At 43.2% G+C, this 13,080-nt stretch overlaps 1 non-coding gene across 1 annotated transcript; it reads right to left on the bottom strand.

The window, feature by feature from the left end:
* Positions 1 to 214: 214 nt before the first annotated feature.
* Trnas-cga lies at positions 215 to 289 on the bottom strand. Its single transcript has one exon. It is a non-coding gene; the product is annotated as a tRNA-Ser (tRNA).
* Positions 290 to 13,080: the final 12,791 nt, after the last annotated feature.

The raw sequence follows: 13,080 nt of genomic DNA, 5'->3' as shown, positions 1-13,080 counted from the left end.
ATACATGTTCTGCCAATGTTGTTTCACTCTTTGAGTAGGTACGCCTCTCGAAAGAACTATTAGTGTTAGAACAGTGAATTTTTCATTGACTACATATAACATACATGCCAGCATCTGTGAGTAAAAATGAACAAAATATATGTTTCTAGAATGAGATTTTCACTCTGCAGCGGAGTGTGCGCTGATATGAAACTTCCTGGCAGATTAAAACTATGTGCCCGACCGAGACTCGAACTCGGGACCTTTGCCTTTCGCGGGCAAGTGCTCTACCAACTGAGCTATCGAAGCACGACTCACGCCTCGTACTCACAGCTGTACTTCTCCCAGTACCTCGTCTCCTACCTTCCAAACTTTACAGAAGCTCTCCTGCGAACCTTGCAGAACTACCACTCCTGAAAGAAAGGATATTGCGGAGACATGGCTTAGCCACAGCCTGGGGGATGTTTCCAGAATGAGATTTTCACTCTGCAGCGGAGTGTGCGCTGATATGAAACTTCCTGGCAGATTAAAACTGTGTGCCCGACCGAGACTCGAACTCGGGACCTTTGCCTTTCGCGGGCAAGTGCTCTACTTCCCCGCGAAAGGCAAAGGTCCCGAGTTCGAGTCTCGGTCGGGCACACAGTTTTAATCTGCCAGGAAGTTTCAAAATATATGTTATGGATTTAAAGGATTTTTTCAATCTTTCACTAATAAAAATTCACTTTCCTTCCAAAGACAGAGTTTCCACGTTTATTTAAATTTTATTTTCTTCCCATGAAGACATTTCTTCAACAAAGTATCTTTACAAAGATTTCATTCACTATTGCGGCAGGCAAAGAATGTATGCATTCATATGTAGCACTTCTCCTGCGCATGCACCAAGCGTCAGGATCATTTGGGCAAATAAAATGCTGATCATTTTTATTTGTGTAAATGTTATGGAAAAAATAGCCCATTCAACTTCCTTTATGTTTTCTAAATTCCCAACATTTCTGCTTATGGCCAAGCCACAATCATTCAGTAATCTATTTCAACAAATATTCAGGTGACCTTTATCAATTATCTTCTTCCCATCTTCCAGTACTACTTTTTATATTTCTTTTAATAATGTTGTAAACTTGGATTCGATTTTATTCTGCACATACAAAATTGTGAAACTCGATCCAAAGGATTTTCTCCACATACGCGTAAGGTTTGCTGTCACTGTCCCCTAAATACAGTGTGTATCTGACACCTCTATTTGCCAGTGAACGACTAAAAATTATGAGAACTCCTACTACTTCCGTCCCACCACTTGGACCAGTATAATTCTTCTAACAGTTGTGTTCATCCTCTTTCTCAGTTTCACTGCCGCAAGTTATATTTTAGTTACTTAGAATCTCTACATCAATTACCTTGCCAGCATCAAATGATGTAGCCGTAACAACACCATTGAATGAAGTGTGTCCAAGTTGCTGCCAGCTGCCATCGAAACATGGGATCACTTTCCTTGAGTATATATTCTACTGCTTCTTTCATTGCGAGATTACAGACTTCAGCAACAGCAGTACCAATATTTTCATTATAAGTCACAAATTTGCAGGTGAATTTGGAGTGTCAAGCACGTACAAAACATTTTGGTTGCCTCCATGTCTTTACCATTTGATCTGAGAGCATAAAGTAGCCTTGTGATATTCTCATAGAAATTATTATATTTCATTTGGGGCGTTGTTTTAGCAGCAAGTGGTTCACACTCTGCACATTTCAATGTCAGTTTTGACTCACTCCCTTTGTGAAGACACTGAATTTCTCCCAAATATATGTCAACACCACGTATTATACCCACAGTATTTTTGAAAATAAAACCACAGCGTATGCTGAGGTTCACCACAATATTTCATCCCCAGAAGCTGTCTGCGAGGAAACGGATTGAGGACACTGCAGTTTCTTTCTTGAGGTACTGATTTTCCTTACATATGAATTCTTGGTTCCTTTTGACCCAACAACTTAATTGACCTTTACGCTTTTATTCCCTCTGAATTTTATTTTAGGCTAGAATTTCTTTATTCGTTGCATTTTTATGAAGACGTTACGGAAACAGAGTAAACATAAAAGTAAACATAAATCAATACATACTTCACTCGCAACGAATTTCAATAAGAACAAACAATAGTTTTTGAAAATTAATGTAGCACCTTTATTGAAGTACATAGAGGGCGGAACATTGACGGTAAAATTCACGAGGTGTAGCAGAGTTAAAGTCATTCAATTTCCTCGACCACTTGTTTGAAACAATTACAAGTGTCACCAAACAGAAGAGCTGCACAAGCTCCAATTGCTTTAAAACAATGAAGCCGTTTGGTATTCCAGGTTGCGTGCCCTTTCAAAATGGAAGTGTTGTAGGGCTGCAATTGTTTCCAGTAACTACAAATGGTGTAGCGGATAATGTCAGAAGCTCAACAGTGGTGTTGTCCGTAGGACCTGGGCCACAGAATATGGAAGATTTATGGAATTGGGTCTGCGAACTCAATAATGTCCTAGGCATTAGAATAAAACAAGTTACCACTCGCACAAGTTTCCGCACAGTTGCCGCATGTTTTCTACAAACAGACGATGTGGTCCCGTAACGTCAAGCGGGTTGATGCACTGGCTGCTGTGAGCCAGAAAGCTGGCGCTTTGAAGGCCGGACTTTCAGAAAGCCATTACTCTCTACAGAGCTAGTAAAGAGGTAAAATGTCGGCGTACGCTTTATCAACCAAAGACTGATATTATATCCAGTGGATTCCGATTGCCGGGCGGAGTGGCCGTACGGTTCTAGGCGCTACAGTCTGGAGCTGAGTGACCGCTACGGTCGCAGGTTCGAATCCTGCCTCGGGCATGGATATGTGTGATGTCCTTAGGTTAGTTAGGTTTAATTAGTTCTAGGTTGGTTGGTTGGTTGTTTTTGGGGAAGGAGACCAGACAGCGAGGTCATCGGTCTCATCGGATTAGGGAAGGACGGGGAAGGAAGTCGGCCGTGCCCTTTGAAAGGAACCATCCCGGCATTTGCCTGGAGCGATTTAGGGAAATCACGTAAAACCTAAATCAGGATGGCCGGACGTGGGATTGAACCGTCGTCCTCCCGAATGCGAGTCCAGTGTCTAACCACTGCGTCACCTCGCTCGGTTAGTTCTAGGTTCTAGGCGACTGATGACCTCAGAAGTTAAGTCGCATAGTGCTCAGAGCCATTTGAACCATTTGATTCCGATTGTTACTGGCTATTCATTTATAAGAGTTCTGAGCATTTTCATATATGTCAGGCATTCTTAATTATTGTATGTAGTGTTGGAATTACAAGATGTATTGGAATGGAATATTATTCAGTGGTAGTCCTAAACGTTGTGTACATTTTAGACATAGTTTGTTGCTGTATCAGTCTGGGTTTTTTTATTTGTTTTCGTAGGGTCCAAAGAATTGTTATTCTTCATTTTCAGTGTACGCAGACTGTCTTAGATAGTGCCTGAATTTGCTTCAGAGCGATGAACAAAATGTTACAACTGGATTTTCTGTACTTTCCTACATTGCATGATTATCAACATTACGCGGAGTACAAAATACATTCTATCCTGCTGAATCATTCCAGTCAAAAGCTTTTTGAATAAACTAGTCATGGCGTTTTCCCCATTTCAATTAACAAACAGTAAATTTCTGCTCCCTCCCGCCATTCGCTCCTACTCCCATCTATAAGCTCGGCCTCCTAAACTGTGCAGGACGGTATTGTCTTTAAGGTTACAGACTACATGGAATTTCTGTTTGACGTGATGAATGACAGATTGCTCTGAATATGGAGAAATGTAATTCGATGCGAGTGAGTAGGAATAACAGTCCTATAACGTTCGAATACAGCATCAGTGTAGTGCTGATTGATACAGTCACAACGATTAATTATCGAGGCGTAACATATCTAGGCTTAACGCTGGAAAGCGACATGAAATGGGAAGAGCACGCAAGGTTGGTTGTAGGGAAGTCGAATGGTCGACTTTGGCTCATTGGAAGGATTCCACGGAAGGATAGCTTACCTGTAAATGAGACCGCATACAAAACACTAATGAAATCCAATCTTGAGCACTGATGGAGTGTTTCGACATCTCTTCCAGATCGGGGTAAAAGAAGACAAGGAAGCGCTTTGGAGGCGCAGTGTTACATTTGTTACCAGTAGACTCGATGAACACGACACTGCTACGGAAATGCTCCGTAAATGCATCGGCGAATCCCTGGAGTAATGAAGTCGTTTTTTTCTGCCAAGAATAATTGAGAAATTTTAGAGAACCAGCATATGCTACAGACTGCAGAACGATCCTACTGCACCAACGTACACCTGGCTTAAGGACTGCGAAGGTCTCCTACGGAAGCACAGAGGCAATTGAGTTTCGTTCGCTTCAGTTGCGGGAGAACAGAGTAGGGAGGAAACTACATTGTTGTAGAACCCTTTTCAACTCTATGATGTATATAAGCAAGCAGAAGCGACGAATGAAAATTTTCTAACATAGCTGGGACTCGAACCCGGGTCTGCTGCTGTTCAAGTTTAAGGGGCAATCCCAAGCGGGCTGAGGTATGAATGGGAATTTGTATTGAGGAGGGAGGCGTGCTAGGGTTGTCCGTGCAGTGGTGCAAAGGCATTGAGCCAGGGTGGCGTAGCGGTTAGGGCGGTGACCTGGATACCCAGATCCGTATCCGTGCCTTGTTACAAATTCTCATTCGACGCTTCAGTCTGCGTATACAAGATGAATCTTATTAACATTTAAAAACTCCCGAAGCGACGTAGATGGCGCTAAGACAAGTAATTTAATATAAGACACATTGGACTGCAAATGTCAGGAAATACCCCAGAGGTGGATGACAAATGTTGAACATATGACATCACCAGATGACGTATCTCGCCGCACGAGAACTGGTTGTGCTTGTCAATGCTACTCTCCAGCTAGGAGGCAGTGCTACACATCGCTCTGCTAGCATATTCTGTTTTCGTTCTTGCATTACCTTTCGTCATATGGTAGTGCTCGCAAATAGCAACAAAGCAAAAAACGTTTCATACGTTAGATGTTGTCTGATAATTAATCTTGATTTCAGATCATGTCTGACCACTGCATAACCTTCCCTCAATACATGTTTTGCCTTCAGCGTTTATTTACGTGCTGATTCCCTGTTTCCCGCATTTGACAATCCACAGTAGCAAACGCTACATGAGAAGGTAAAGTACGCTGTGAGAAACGTTCTGCGTAAATACCGCTCGCCGCAGGCGGATTGTAATTAACAGTACAATAAAATAGATGCATGTCTGCAAGCTTGTTAAATGTAAACCGATTCACTGTAATTTTGTATTACTACTACCGCGAGTGCTACCGTATCACACTAGATAATACAAGAACGAAAACAGGTAGCCTAGAGGAACGATGTGTCGCAGTCCCCCCTACCGGCGGTGGTAGAATCGACAGGGCCAACCGCTTCCTGTGCTGCGAGGTACGTCATCTGATGACGTCGCATGGTTAACATTTGTCATCCACTTTTGGGATGTTTCCCAGCATTCGCGGTCCCATGTGTATGCTATTAAATGACTTGTCTCAGCGCCATCTACCTCACTTCGGAATTTTTTAATTATTGATAAGGATAACGCTGTACACAGGATAGGGAATGTCCGGCAGTAGTCGATGATAACCTTTCCAATGTACCGAATAATGACTTGCGAACTATGTGTTATATAAATATATATGTATGAAAAGACCGAAAAGCCCCTCATATTAAAGCCGACTATCTACGATTGGCAAACCTACAGAAGCAGCAGGCCCTGGTAATCTACCCTGAACTTAAATAAGTGTAACATATTCCGCACACATAGTAAAAGAAATCCACTACTGTACAGATACACTGTTGATAACAAACAGCTGGAGATAGCGTCTGCCGTAAAATATCTAGACTTAACTATCCAGGGCGACCTTACGTAGAATGACAATATAACACGGACTCAGATTCATCGGAAGAATCTTAAAGAAATGTAACTCATCCACTGAAGAAGTGTCTTATAAGGCGCTTATTCGCCCGAGTCTTGAGTATTGTTCATCTATCTGGGATCCCTATCAGGTAGGGCTGATAGAGGAGATACGGAAGATCCAGCGAAGAGCGCCGCTTTTTGTCACGGGATCGTGCAGCTGGCGAGAGACCGTTACGGAGATGCTAAACAAACTCCACTAGGAGACGTTACAAGAGAGTTGTTGTGGATCACCGAGAGATTTACTACTGAAATTTCGAGACAGCACTTTTCAGAAGGAGTCGGGCAACATATTACTTCCCTTTACGTTCGTCTCGCGTATTGACCATAAGGGGAAAGTTCCAGAAATTAGAGCCAATACAGAGGCTTACCGACAATCATTCTTCCCACGCACCATTCGAGAGTGGAACGGGGTTGGAGGGATCAGATAGTGGTACCGAAAGTACCCTCCAACGGCCACCATTAGGTGGCTTGCGGAGTACAGTGTAGATGTAGATGAAGCAGCAGGTTTGGGTGAAGCTGAAAAAAGTAGTGAATGAGAAAGTGTAGAAGATTCCATGTGGAATCAGATGTGCCCAGCGACTGTATTTATTTCAAGTAGCAAAGCGTACAGCATTCTGTCGCCAATAATCCATGTTTCGATCACTGTGTGGTCATCCTCAGTGCAGTAACAGTAGGTTAAAAGATTAAAACTACTTATATATATTCGTAGTCCAAACTGGAATATTCATATATTACAGTGAAGATGGCCACACAGTCACCGAAATCTAGATTTGTAATAAGCACTATTTGCGAATAATTTCCGTACGCTTTACTTCCTGAGTTACAGAAGAATCATTTATAATGCAGTATGTGTGAAGTGTAGACAATGAATCTTCGTAGTCCGAGCTCGAGTTTCTCTGATTTTACACTCATGATCAATTCGTAGAATGTACTTCGCTGAAGTAATATGTTACCTGACATTTCTTGGAAGGTACGCTCTTCGAATTTAGCCTGATCGCCATGCACAATGTATCTCTAGTAGCATCTGCAAATGATGGTTGATGCGCAGCTCCGTGACGCTATGACGCTTAAAGAATCTGCACCGCTGTTCTGGAATACTCATACCATCCTCTATTAATCCTAACTAGTAGGAGGTGGACTGCTGAGAACTACGCCTTTTGTGAGGAAATTACATTTTATTGCAATTTTTTCAGTGAAAGCCTGATATACGGCTTTCTTATCACTGGTTTTATGTGGTTCTTCGAGCTAAGGTCACTCCAGGTTTACTCCCTGATAATTTACGGCTATCGTTGTTTCCAGTGTAATGGTTACAGCAATCCTGACACCATTATTGGCCAGAACGCTCGCTTCTGGTCAAGAATGGCGCGTGTGGGAACTGTGGGCTGTGTTCCACTAGCTCCACAGCGAGCGCTGAGTCAGTAGAAATCATTCAGCATGAACGTCCTTCATTCAGCATGACGTCCGTGCAAGACGTCGACGTCGGCGATCCGGCGGCAAGTTCTGCTAACGGCAGAGCGGCGAGCATTTAGGATCGCTCTGGCCAGCTGTGTGACATCATGTAGAGTCACGTAGAGTACTAGGGGAGTGCAGCGTTGTGCCACGGCACGGGGAAACCTATCCCACGGCTACCGTACGTTACTGTATTGTCGAAAGCTACTTCAAAAATGGTTCAAATGGCTCTGAGTGCTATGGGACTTAACATCTGAGGTCATCAGTCCCCTAGAACATATGAGGTCATCAGTCCCCTTGACTTAGAACTACTTAAACCTAACTAACCTAAGGACATCACACACATCCATGCCGAAGGCAGGATTCGAACCTGCAACGGTTGCAACAAAGCGGTTCAGGACTGAAGCGCCTAGAACCGCTCCGCTTCAGCGGCCGGCCTCGAAAGCTGCTTCAGCTGCATTTCGCCAGTCTTCCACAATATTTCACATGCGGTTCGCCTGAACGCCCCTGAACTGGTTGCGAATTCTGGTCTGCGGTTGATACTGTGACACCAGTGATTAACCCCCAAGAGTGTATGCTAATATCTCTCACAACCTATTTATGTGAAACACTGTAGTTATATTTATTTTATGTCAATTGTCAGCTGCTAGTGTCTTCATCAGCAACTGTCGATCCTCTGTCTACGATTTTCTGCTGTTGCAGCTATTCGATATCCGCAAGATGTCCAAAAACGTTGTGACAAGCTTCTAGCGGCTGTAGATGGTGTCTTGAGGAACAAATCGATATGGACTCATAACCGGAAACGTAATTTGGGACACTTTTTTCATCAGTCTTCTGACTGCTTCGAAACGCCCCGGGCACGCCAAAAATACCTCTCCAGTGCCAACCTCTTCATGTCACAATAGCATCTACGTCCTCAGTTGTTTGCTGGATGTACTCCAATTTCTGTTTCCGTCTACAGTTTTTAGCATCCCTCTAGTGTCATGCAAGTTATTCCGTGATACCTTAACAGATGTCCTACCACCCTGTGCCTTCTTCTTGTCAGTGGTTTCGATACGTCCCCTTCCTCGTCGAATCTCTGGGGAACCTCCTCATTCCTTATCTTGTCAGTCTACCTACTTATCAATATTCTTCTGTAACACAACATCTCAAAGACTTCGAGTCTCTTCCTTTCCGGTTTCCCCACAGTCCACGTTTCATTACCATAGAATGCTGTGCTCCAAACGCACATTCTCAGATACTTCTTCCTCAAGTTAAGTCCTATACTTGACATTACCGGACTTGTCTTGGCCTGGAATGCCCTTTCTGCCAGTGCTAGTCTGCTTTTAGCGTCGTCCTTGCTCGTCCATCATTGGTTATTTTTCTACCTAGGAAGCAGAATTTCTCAACTTCATCTACTTCGTGATCACCAATCCTGATGTTAAGTTTCTCGCTGTTCTCATTTCTGTTACTTCTCATAATTTTCTTCTTTCTTAGATTTACTCTCAATCCACATTCTTTACTCAGACTGTTCATACCAATCAGCAGATCATGTAATTCTTCTTCATTCTCACAGAGGATGGCAACGTCATCTGCTATTTTATCATTGTTATCCCTTCAATCTGAATTTTAATTTCACTCTTTTACTTCCGTCATTGCTTCTTCGATACGTAGATTGATCAGCAGGGGCGGCAGACAGCACCCTGTCGCATACCCTTTTCAATTCGAGAACTTGGTTTTTAGTCCTCCACTATTATATATAAGCATAAACCGTGAAAAGTTTCTGAGAATTTATGAAACTACCCACTAGAACATTTATATGTATCATGAACAAAACGGCCTGTACCACCCTCTCGAGGAATTCTCTAAGTTACTATCTGTTAAAAACGACCTGATAAATTCTGTGGCCGTGCGGTTAAAGGCGCTGCAGCCTGGAACCGCAAGACCGCTACGGTCGCAGGTTCGAATCCTGCCTCGGGCATGGATGTTTGTGATGTCCTTAGGTTAGTTAGGTTTAACTACTTCTAAGTTTTAGGGGACTAATGACCTCAGCCGTTGAGTCCCATAGTGCTCAGAGCCATTTGAACCATTTTTTTTTAACCACAAATTCTGTCTGCTGGATAGTCCTGAATGATACGATATTCTGTAATCTCGTGTGTTGTTCACTGGATAACAGTGCAGAAATATATCAAATGCATTCAAGTCGAGGCATAAGGAAACAATGTTGTAACGCAATCTGCGGTCTTCTGAATTTCTTGGATGGTCATAGCAAGCGCAGTTTAATAAAACCGCTGTTCGCGAGATGCATGCTCATTCCCATGGAGCGGGTTCCACACTCGTGTATAAAACCTGTTCCTTCTTTCTGTGATAGATTGAAATCGACGTTGTAGGCCCGTAAATATGCGCATCAAAGCAAAGTAGTCATATTGAAAAACATCAGTGCACTACACGATATTTGATCTTTGAACATCCTTCGTCGTTCCAGCGACCTACAATAAAATTATGTTATAAGGGGAGCATATCCTTTAGCATTATCTATGCAGAACCCTACAGTAATCTTATTGGTTCACTTGCCTTTCCTGTCTTGTGCTATTTTAGATAATTATCTACGCTCACATCGCTTATCTCAGTACTGATTTTAGTATTCGTGCGAAGACTGGAACGTAGAATCGTAGCAATAGGAATAGCCAAATCGAAACAACTGATTCATTCGGTTGTTGAAAAAAAAAAATCGGCTCATTTGGTTACATTTTTACGTATCAGCTAAATTATTCATTCATTCCTGTGAGTGAAAACTGTCTATGGGAGCAACTGAATAAAAACAGTCCATTCAGTCCATGCAGTTCTATAGATCCGTTGGACTATTCATTCGTCGTTTTCAAGTGATTTTGTCAGCTGAACGGCGCATTCATTCTTTCAACTGAAACCACTCCCTAGTGCATTAGCTGATTGAGTTATCCGTTCATTCTGAGTACAACCATTCTGTAGTAGTTTCATTAGTGCTAAAGCATTTATGTACAACCGGAAAACACATAACCCGGACGGTGGCCCTGTCCCTGGGGCTTGTAAAGGTTTCTCAAGCTGCATGCTAACTTAAAACAATCATTATAAATACTTATTTATAGACCATTCAGACTAATTTTTCTTTTCATCATTTAGGACTGATTAATACGCTGCTGTTGATTAACGTTATCAACACTTAACTAATGAAGCTGATCTACGATCGGGCATAAAGTTCAACACATAAGTTCCCTTCAGGGTACGTGAAGAAGAAAAGAATATTGCCAAATATTAACGTTTTACTGAAAACAAGTGATGATGTCTAACATTTAAACATTCGTTTGAATCTAGCACTTAAACATTTATTCGCTCATTTATTTGTGTCTAAGGTGAATATATTGTGCAGAAAATTACGTTACCAGATAAGTACATACAGATCATACCCGCGCACGCATAACTGTTTCCATTTTACAGCGTTCGAAGAGTAGCGGGTCTAGCATTCCACTAGCATGAAGAAGAACTATTCATCTTCACACATTGGTAAATCAGTTCCACAGTTAAGTCTGACTCTAGCCGTCAGTGTAAACCGCTTGCAACCACATTCGCAACCGCTGGTAATGACAACAGACGTCGCCTGATTCCCACGGCATTGAATTCTGAGAGGAAACGTTCGATCGTGTTGGCACTGCTGAATAATTATTTTTGAGTGCACTCTGTCACCGCCTGTCGTCACTGTTATTTTCGTTCAGATATCTGTTTATTACTGAGTGGCAATGAATAGCTTTTTATACAGTTTGTCGCCCATGTTTATCAATAGAGTTTACTTGATAGTGAACTTCGTTTCTGCATCAAATTGTCGAAACTTTCAACGATGGACGAATGCAGGAAATAATATGACAGGATAAAAACTGGTTCTCAAAATAAATTTAATGCGATAAACAAAATCAGCAAGGAAGCTTTCTTTATTTGAACTTCTTTAGTTAAAGGGAATCAGAGAAAATCAACGAATTACGACAAATGTTTCTCGCGAAGAATTACTTACGATAAGTGATAGTACATGTTGAAAAAGCATTAAATAATAAAAATATTGTCTTACATGCATTTACGGAAAACGACTTATTGGGTGAAAATAAGCGAGAGGGAGGGAATTTCACTGAACTTAAATAAAAAAGTAATTGTCATTTTCTCTCCTGTGGACAGCGCGTTGTCGAAGTACTGACCGTGTGAACGGAGAGGTATGCTTGATCGCTTGAAGCTGAGGGAATGGAACCCATGCCGAGGGATGTGTGGCACATGGAATGACGTGTCATGAACGGAGCATCGGGGATACTGGGCGACCTCCCTGCTTAATTAGTTGTACACTGACTTGGGGCTCCATAGTGTCGATCTAATAAGTCACCGAGTCTCCGGTTCTCGTAGGACCAAAATGGAGAACATATCTCAAACTGAGGGACGTGGTTCCACAAACAACCAAGCACCAGGATTGGAGCCGATGGAAGACCGTGTCGATTAGACGGTCAGTGAGTGAGCACCGCGAGTTCCTGCTGATAATAATGTGAGTACACCGTTTGTTTATCACACATTTTTACGAGTTTCAAACAGGAGAGACTTCAGATATGGATAGGCACTGTGATTGCGTTGTACAGATGCGAGCTGAGTTGGTGACCTTTCGCTCACAGCTCCAGGAAGTGTTGGCTTCACCGAGGGGGGTCTGACGCTGGGATGCGAGGGACGACGAGCACGACCCACGTGTCCCCTGATAAGTCCACTGCTGTGGCCACCTCGGGTACTGCCTACACTGCTGAGGTTGACCCCTCACGCGTGGTCGAGTGGGATATCAGTCCGAAGTCTGGCAGGCAGCGACAGACTTTCCGATCGGTCCTCCCTAGTTCGTTTGACAAACAGGTTTCGGGCGATATCTGTGGCTAACGAAGTCTCTGAGCCGGATGCAGTCGTCCACCCTGTTCCAGTGGAAGCTTCTTGACCCCCAAGGTCTGGGCATTCGCAGAGGGTGGGTTTGCTGGTAGATGGGACCTCCAACGTTAGGCGAGTAATGGAGCCCCTTAGGAACATGGCAGCCAAGGAGGGGATGGAAGCCAGTGTGCACTCTGTGTGAATACCGAGGAGAGTCATTCCAGATGTGAAAAGGATGCTTCCGAATGCCAAGAAGGGTACAGGATGCAGGTGGTTGTTCATGTCGGTACCAATGACGTGTGTCGCTTTGGATTGGAGGAGATTCTCTCTAGTTTCGGGCGGCTAGTGGAAATGGAAAAGACTGCCAGTTCACCATCTGAAGCATCATTCACAGAACCGACTATTGTCCTTTGGTGCAGAGCGGAGTGGAGGGTCTGAAACAGTGGCTCACCGTGTAGGCTGCAGATTCCTTCACTTGCGCCATCGGGCGGTGGGTTTCAGCGTTCCGCTTAATAGGTCAGGAAGTCACTATACACAGGAAGCGGCTACACGGGTAGCGGGAGCTGTGTTGAAGGGACTGTGTAGTTTTTTAGGTTAGAGGGTCTCAGGGAACCACAGAAAGGGCGTCCGTCTAAAAGTAGGCGGTAAAACACAGTAAGATAGTTGTAGAAACGATCGGTATTGTAGTTGTGAATTGTCGTAGCTGTGTTGGGAAAGAACCATAGCTCCAAGCCCAAATAGAAGTCACTGTA

Source organism: Schistocerca americana, chromosome 5, assembly GCF_021461395.2.
Source record: "Schistocerca americana isolate TAMUIC-IGC-003095 chromosome 5, iqSchAmer2.1, whole genome shotgun sequence".
In the NCBI taxonomy this organism is placed as follows: domain Eukaryota; kingdom Metazoa; phylum Arthropoda; class Insecta; order Orthoptera; family Acrididae; genus Schistocerca; species Schistocerca americana.
This window is presented reverse-complemented; position numbering and strand designations above follow the sequence as displayed.